Source organism: Montipora foliosa, chromosome 8 (genome assembly GCF_036669935.1).
Source record: "Montipora foliosa isolate CH-2021 chromosome 8, ASM3666993v2, whole genome shotgun sequence".
In the NCBI taxonomy this organism is placed as follows: domain Eukaryota; kingdom Metazoa; phylum Cnidaria; class Anthozoa; order Scleractinia; family Acroporidae; genus Montipora; species Montipora foliosa.
In genome coordinates, this window is record NC_090876.1 from 23212264 (window position 1) to 23220440 (window position 8177).

General features: G+C 37.9%; 1 protein-coding gene across 1 annotated transcript in view; it reads right to left on the reverse strand.

Moving 5' to 3' along the window:
- The window catches only part of LOC137967957 (sacsin-like), a 40588-nt gene extending 35887 nt beyond the window's left edge, over positions 1-4701 (reverse strand). Inside the window, 1 exon segment of the mRNA XM_068814559.1 lies at positions 4592-4701. The gene's annotated coding sequence lies outside the window, so the exon portion shown is untranslated.
- Positions 4702-8177: the final 3476 nt, after the last annotated feature.

The following is an 8177-nucleotide window of genomic DNA, read 5'->3' on the forward strand; positions in this document are numbered from 1 at the left end:
TCCTGCTGTTTTATTGCTGGAGGATAAAATCAAGTCGTGATTAATTATTCTTGTTGTCACCTTAACCCACTACAAAGCGTATTATTATCTGTAGTAATATTTTGTTACAGTAAAATCCTCCCCGTTAGTGAGCTGGATTTCTGAATCAAATTTTCAACTTGGAATATTGTTGTTTTGGCTATAATTTCAGAATTAACCTAGTCTATGTTTATTTCTATAATTTGGAGGGAAGCAAACAATTGGCATTTTGCTTGAAACGACTATAGCAAAATATAATATTGCAACTGAAATGTTTCCTTCTAGTGTACCCAACATGAGGTGCTATGACATGTTATGTATGATATTAAACACTTAATGACTGGTCCCGAGGGAAACAGTTCATTTTGTTTCCCGAGAATCTCAATCTTTCCCCGAGGCTCAGCCGAGGGAAACAAAATGAACTGTTTCCCGAGGGACCAGTCATTAAGTGATTTGTTATATAGCAAAACAAATGGGTCAAACATTTTGAAAGAAGCGCCCAGATTCCAGCGACAACATCAGGCCACCTTCAACTGCACGCTCTGATCACGTGCAACAGCGTCAACATTTGGTGGGTAACAGTGAACTGTTCCCCGTTTGACGTAATAGTTTTCGCAATGTTGCCCGCTCATGGCATTTGGCGGTAAACAGTTTCATTGTTAAATGCCATGTGACCATGAACTAGCCAATGAATGGGCGCGCTGTAGCGGGAAAAACTCCAGCTATATAACAATGGTTACTATTGCTGCTAAATTCACCTTAAAATTTATTTTTGAACGACTGAAATACATTTCTCAATTTTCAGGGACCTCGTGCATTTCTTAATTTTGAAAAAAAAATTCAAAAATCTTAACATTTTCTGTTAGATACGGGCCCCCACGGAAACTGTGTGTAAATATTAAGTCGGAAGAGAAACCATTTGGAAATTTAGTGGTATCTTTTTTGCTCCACTTTTACTGCACAGGTAACGCGACTGTAATATGAGTTCCGGAAGTAATTAATTACAAAGGCTAGCGCTTGCGAAAACGATCGTTAAGGTTTAACTCCACTGTTTACGACATCCCCAGCGGCAAGTAAAAAACGTTCACTCTAACCTGTTATTTTTATGATTTTCGACAGATGAGGCTACATACCTTTCTGATGACTTATGTATCGAAATTAAAGCATTTTTCCCTTGCCTTTTTTCTCCGAAACAAGTCGGCGACCCCCCATTTTTTATTTTTTTTTAATTTGGAATAAGTAATTTATGACCTAACGTCAGGCGAGAAATGAAACAAAATTCACTGTGGGAAGATTTTCGCGCAAACATCCTTAAAGCTGAGTGTTTATTTTAAATTTGTTTAGAGCTGCTTTTTTCTCTGTATTGCAATTTTTGGCATATCTTTATAAGATCTGATAAGGTTACATGATTCCTGGAGGACCTATGTCAAGAAAAGAAACGAAAGGAGAGCGAAAGAGAAGTACAACGACGAAACAGAATACCAATAATACATACGTGCTAACTCTCCCGTATTATCCGGGAGTCTCCCGGATACGGAACAAATCTCCCGGTCTCCCGTACGGGTCATTAAATCTCCCGGATAAAAACGACTCTGAACCTTTCCCAGACGTTTCTCCATTCCAGACTCAAATTGCATCCCCACAGTTTAAAAAAAATCGATTTTTTCTAACTCGTTTCATTGTTTGTTAATGCATTTCTTCATCTCTGAGTTTCAAACACACGTTAATAGAACTAAACAAAATGGCTTTCTTTAGCTATCATAACCATATAACCGATTGTTTGATTGGATCTCCGATAAACCAATAAAAATTATTGACATAAGTACCCTGTTTTCCCGCAAATTCACAATGGCGGCAGAATATTCTTGTATTCTGAAGGAGCTGCTGGGGGATGGGTGGGTGCGTTTTTTGGGGAAGAGGAGGGGAGGGGAGTTGGTAGATTGATCGAGGGGGAGAGATGGGGAGACCGGAAGGAAAAAATCTCCAGATTTTAGATCTCCATAGGTTGGCATCTCTGGTAATAATTCATACTTAGTGGGAGAAGTTACTCCACAAATTCTTTCCTTGGGCACTAAACCGTTTCATATTTTTACGGATGCGTTATTTAAAGTGGATGCGTATTTTTAAAAGGTGGTTTAATCGGTTTTTCGTTTGTTCACGAATGAAAATTGAATTTTTATTGTCAACTGGAATTAAATAACAATTATCTGTACTCTTTTGGACATAAAGAAAAAGTTGATTTGTTTGTTTGTTTATTTTACTTTAAAATGCGAGCGAACAAGTACTTTTTTTCATCCGTTTGCCCAAATTTTATCGTTGTGCCTCGACAGTGACAAGATAATTTTGCCCTTATGTTATAAACACGTAATCGCAATGAGTTCTCGTAAAATTAGGGGGAAATCTCACTAGCTTGTGTTTTCAGAAGTTTGTTTAAAGCACCTAAACGTTTAAGTGTTGGAGCGGATCTTGTTTGAAGTTAGTCCTTTCTTGATTGCATTACCGTATTTTGCAGATTCTTGTTCCAAGCCAAGCTGGTGTGTTTCAACGAAAGAAATCAAATCTCGTTTTCGTTTTTATGGCTTCTAATTTTAGCGTAATTCCTATTCGCTTGCTATTGACAGCTGACTCTGAAATGGCTCTTTTACTTTTCCATTCGCTCGCTGAGGGTGTGCTTGTTTTCTTTTAAAACTCATGCGGTTCAAGAAAAATTCATTGCCAAAGTGGTGAATTCCAAAGTAAATTTCACTCGAAAAACCAATATCGTACTCATCGTTTTGTGATTCATGCGATATCGGTTTTTAGCGTAAAATTTACCGTGGAATTCACTAGTTAGGGAATGAATTTTTCTATAGAAGAAAGCAAAGAAAATAATTTATTTATTTAAGTCGCAACCGGAAACATCAAAACGTGGACAATTCGAAACATTTTATTTTCACTAACCCTACAGGCAGTATGAATAAATAACCAGGGAGCTCCGCTTTTAGGCTTGGCCAAATCTATATATTACTTTTAAAGCCACTTGCACACCAGTTATAAATCACTGTAGAGACATGTTCTCCCTGAAGCATCATTACTTCGTAGACTATTCCATTATTTCCGTGTCCGGATAGGTACTTTTACGGAACAAACAAAATTTTGTGTTTAATCGGCAAATAAAGTTCATTGCACATATTTATTACACGACTAAACCAGTCCGAGGGCTGAGGAATGATCTTTTGTTAGTATCGGACCGGGTATTGTCCCGAATGATCCCTCGAGATAGATATCAAACTACTTATGTATGAATTCAACTGACAATTTTTTTTTCTCCACTGATGATCTGCGACGAGAGCGTTGAAACGTGGCGATATGCTTTTCCGCAACAAATTAAAGGAAATTTTCCTTTGTACAAAATTTAAATTACCTCGTTGAAAATGTTATAAAACAATTGGTTCGCTTATTGCAGAAGTATTTCCCCGTTTTTGAATGCAAACTGCTGAAGTCGCTAGCGGGAAGATTTCTCTTTGTGACGCACTTGCTTGTTGTTATCATCCGCGTTCACAATGGGAGCATGAAGCAATTGAAATTGGGCTACACGAATTTACTAGTTATGTTATTTTGAGATTTATGGGCAAAAGTGATGTCGTAAAAGTTCTCAAACTCTCACGAGCCGTGAGCGAGTGCAATTTGAACAATTTTAAAACCTCACGAATGACCGTAAATCACGCAATGTGTAAGTTCATACGATTTTTAAATTTATTCTCTAATAGTCATTGACCAATCAGAAACGCGATATTCTGTTGAGTAATTAATCGAAAGTTCTCAGACGAGTGCAGTATTCGAAACTTTCGCTCGTGCTCTTAAATCATGACATACGATTTCCTAAGCGTAAGTCACGTTTTTCCTAACTTGAAATTGCATGTGAATATAAAGGTGACAAGCACCGCTTCAATTGTGCAATATCGGTCAGTGAATCGATCATGCAAAACGGTTCCTTACATAAGAGGCAATTCTCTGTATTTACTATGAAAGCTCAATCCAGAAAAAGTAAGATTTTTTAGACAAAACGAACACTTATGCAGGGGGGCTAAGCCAATAAATGAGGCTGAATTTTCCCGTAGTCTTAATTTCTCCAACTCTGCTTCCGCTTTTGGCTGTAGCAATCAACTTTAGCACGTTCAAGTAACAAGGAGTTGCCTCAGAGATGTTTTTGAAGCATTTGATTTTTCCATTTTTTAGTTTTAAGGTAAATCATTGTGTATGATCGTCTAGCTTTATCGGCTAAATTAAAAAAAACAAAAACAAAAAAACCACGTATTTGTCAGAGTCGCGCTGCTTCAAAACGAGCGGTATACTTACTGATTCCTTACTAGTTCTATCGAAAGGTAGCGGCTATTTAGAATGCTGTTTGCCGTTAGATCGTCTTGGTTGAAGTTTTGCAACAAAAGATTAGTCTTGAATTTACTTGAATTTTACTTGCTTAATTTTAGCCCAATAAAGGCGAACCCCGACTTTAATTACCATGAAATAATTTCCAACCAAATCAGACTGTGTCAGTATATTTGTATACATGTATACAACTAATTTAGCGTACCTTCAATTCCAAACCTCAATCCGATGATTCCAAGAAGTATTTCAAACTGAACCAACGAAGGAAAAAAGTCGAGCAAAAAAACCAACTACGTTCAGAAACATTCTAAAAAATACGGAACTTTCGAGAAAAGTGCACAGGCAAACCAACAAGTCTGGCCTCAGCTTATTTAAAATTCATTTTCGTGAATCCTGCGTACCGGAAAATGTCTATGAAAACTAAACTGTCGGTCAAGAGTATCTTACATTTCACGCCAGGGCCTTGAAATGGAAGTCTTGCCACACTTGTAAGGACATCGGATGTCTTTTTATCGCGAAAAATTATAAGGTCATTACAGATGCCATTGACTTTTTTGTCTGTGTTGTTATTTATGGTGTAACTCACTGCCATTAAAATTGGTCTTGAAGTTTCGAGTTGATCGATGCATTAAATTTTCGCCATAATCTGATCCTAGCGTGTCCGCACTTCCCGATAGAAATGAATAAAAGCACACTGGCAACTGGAATCTACTCGCGCGAATGAGACTAAATTTACTTCTTGAAAGACACTGCTGATAGTTTACGTTAATTGTTTTTTTATTTTTCGAACTTCCCCTGGGCTACCTGTGGCTTACCATTAATTAGGGTTTTCCGAGAAACCGACCGGATGATTTACATCAGTGACTCTGAAGCACAAGCAATATCGGGTTGTATACTTCAGTGCCAACAGCGACTGTTGTCTAAAGCAATTGTTATCCTGCCCCCGCATTAGTAGTGCAAAAGGCCAATATCGTGCGCCTAGAAGCATCAGTTTCCAGCGGATATTTATTCAAAATCCAGTCTGCACGTGAACCTGAGGTCTTTGTTTATGAAGAGTTAATGTGATGAAAACAAACGTTTCCACCCTTGTTTTGTCACTGTAAATGAAATTTAATATCTTGATTCCGTAAATAGAATAAACCTGTGTTGTCGCAACCATCACACGTACCGTGTCGAGTTTTTCTCCTTGGGCAATCGAGCACATCTTCAGCAATTAGGGAGTTCAAGAAACCACGACGGCTACTGCGACGAAAACGTCACTTCAAACTATTAGTTTGAGCTCCCCTAAGTGTTTCACGATGTTTCCATCTTGTTTATGTTGTACAATATGGGCGAAGCATGCTATAATCAGATTGGTACCTACGCATTTTAAGCAAAGAGAGAGAAGGAAAGTTGCACTGTTGTTTGTCAACGTTGTCCTCAAAACCTGAAAATGGTCATTTTACCTGGTTGTTTTATCGAGTACGGGAGAGAAATGTACACAAATGCATGCCGCATATGCAGAACGATCAGTTTTTCCTCTTTTAACCAATGATATTTTTGTTTTGTGGCGTCGTCGTAGTCGTAACCGTCGTCGTTTACTTCGCATTACACTCCGTACACGAATACCATGGGTTCAGGTCCCGCTCAATCCTAAGTTTTTTCTCTCTTTTTATCTACGCTATATTTTGTTTGAAAACCGATAGGAATCCAAACTGATTGACACGCTACTTTTTTGTTGGACTAATCCAGGAAGATTTTTTTCTTTTCTGATACTATTTTATGGCATAACCTTTGGTATCTACCATTGAGAGAGCTCGTTGCTTAAGGTGGAGAGGTAATCGAAACGATCCACAAGCTTGTCGATCAGAGGAACTATCGTACTTCAGAGGATGCTGCTGCCACCTAATTCTTCTTCCACGGCTCGACCATTTGAAAATTGCAATAACAATAATAACATCTTATAGAAAGAACAGGTGCTATACAATTTAACGTCTACCAAAGAACAGCGTTTTTAATAACTCATTTTCCACTGTTTACATCAATGTATCAAAGGAAGTAGAATTCAAAAATGCACAACTTTGTTTCAGAAGCCATATCAAAAACTCGTGCTTCGCGTTTCACCATAGGTTCCAAACACCTCGAAACAATAAAAGCACTCGGCCTTCGGCCTCGTGCTTTCATTTAGTTTCTCGGTGTTTGGAGCCTATGATGAGACGCTCACACTCGCTGTTGATATATTACGTGGATATTTGCATGATTGTTGCTCAAAGGCGATGCTTATACCGATGGTGGAAAAGCCAGTATCACAGCTCTTATTACATACGCTGACCAATAACATTACAAACGTTCGCACAAAGAGAGAAAAAACCTTTTTTGCATGTTCACAGGCGAAAGTGAAGACAATGTTACCAAAATCTAAAGGCAGAAAAAAACTCTGCTGTATTCAAAACAGCCGATAACAAAATTGTTTTCCTTGGGGTAATCCCTTCATTTTTTGAGAACTTTGATCGTTTCAGCTCGTGAACGAGACTTTGAGCTTTAGATGAAATTCACGTGCTCAACAAACTTTTCAGGTCTTTCACCCATATTTAGCATGGGCTGTGTGGCATATAAATAAGGCACACCCACAAGGAAGTCCATCCTCAAAACAGATGCAGCAGGAATAAGTTAAAGAATCCAGATCACTGCTCAAAATGGGAAACTAGTATTGTACTGGATGCAAAATGCAATTAAGTAGAGGGAATATGTGTACACGGTTTGTTAGACAACATTTTTGATGGCTTTGACGATTCGATGTTAACAAATAGCTACTGTAATAGGAATAGTTGCAGAAGGAAATGTGGTGCCGCGTCAGTGGGTGTAGCACGGAAATATTGCTACTTTTCCGCGACTTTCAGTACACTTTCTTTCACATAGCGAAAAACTACGTCTACCACCTCTCCTAAAAAAGTTTACGACTTGGCTTTGACGAGGTTTACTTCCTATGAACAGTGAAAAATGAAAAACAAAACTTAACAATCAGTAGCGATTTCCGAAAAATATTGGGACACTCAAGATTCATTCCTTGGGTGCTACGAGTTTATGAAACAGGAACGCCATTCCATATGTACCAGGAGAGAAAATCCTGATCTGTTCGTTCTATTTCGTTTCTACAAAAAGGATATATTTGAAAGTAAAGTCAGTCAAGTGCTTTGACGTTGATATCTAGAAGTGCATATTTTTCGCTCACAGTTTGCAGTTTCTGGAACAAAGAAACGCCGGCTCGTTACTGGGAAAAAACTACAAACACAGTCAAATTGTAACTAAGGAAAATAATTTCTTACGGTTTTAAAAGGAATTTATCAAATTGCGCAGAAGTCTAAAAAACAAACGAAAGAAAGAGACTGCAATCGGATTGTGATTGTTTGGTTTTTTTTCAGCAACACAGTTTAGTTACCTTAATTCCATTCGTACGCACTATAGTACTAGTCCTCTTGATTTCTTTGGTACTGAATGAATGAAAATGCACTAATATGATTTTAAAAGTGGTATGGTTTCTAATGTGATTGCATTTTATAGGTGCTGCGACAAGAAGACTCCGAAACGCAGTTATTGTGGTTGGTACATTACTGGTGGAGATGGGATTTGTGGCCTGCACAAAATGTATATTGATGATACGTTTGAGAGAGAGAGAGGAGAGACATTTCAAGACTTTGATCAACACGATTGTGATAACTTCTACGTTATTAACACACAGTTATCTTCATTCCTTGCTTACACAGTATAGTCCTCTTGATCCGTTTGATACACAATGAATTAAAATGCACTAA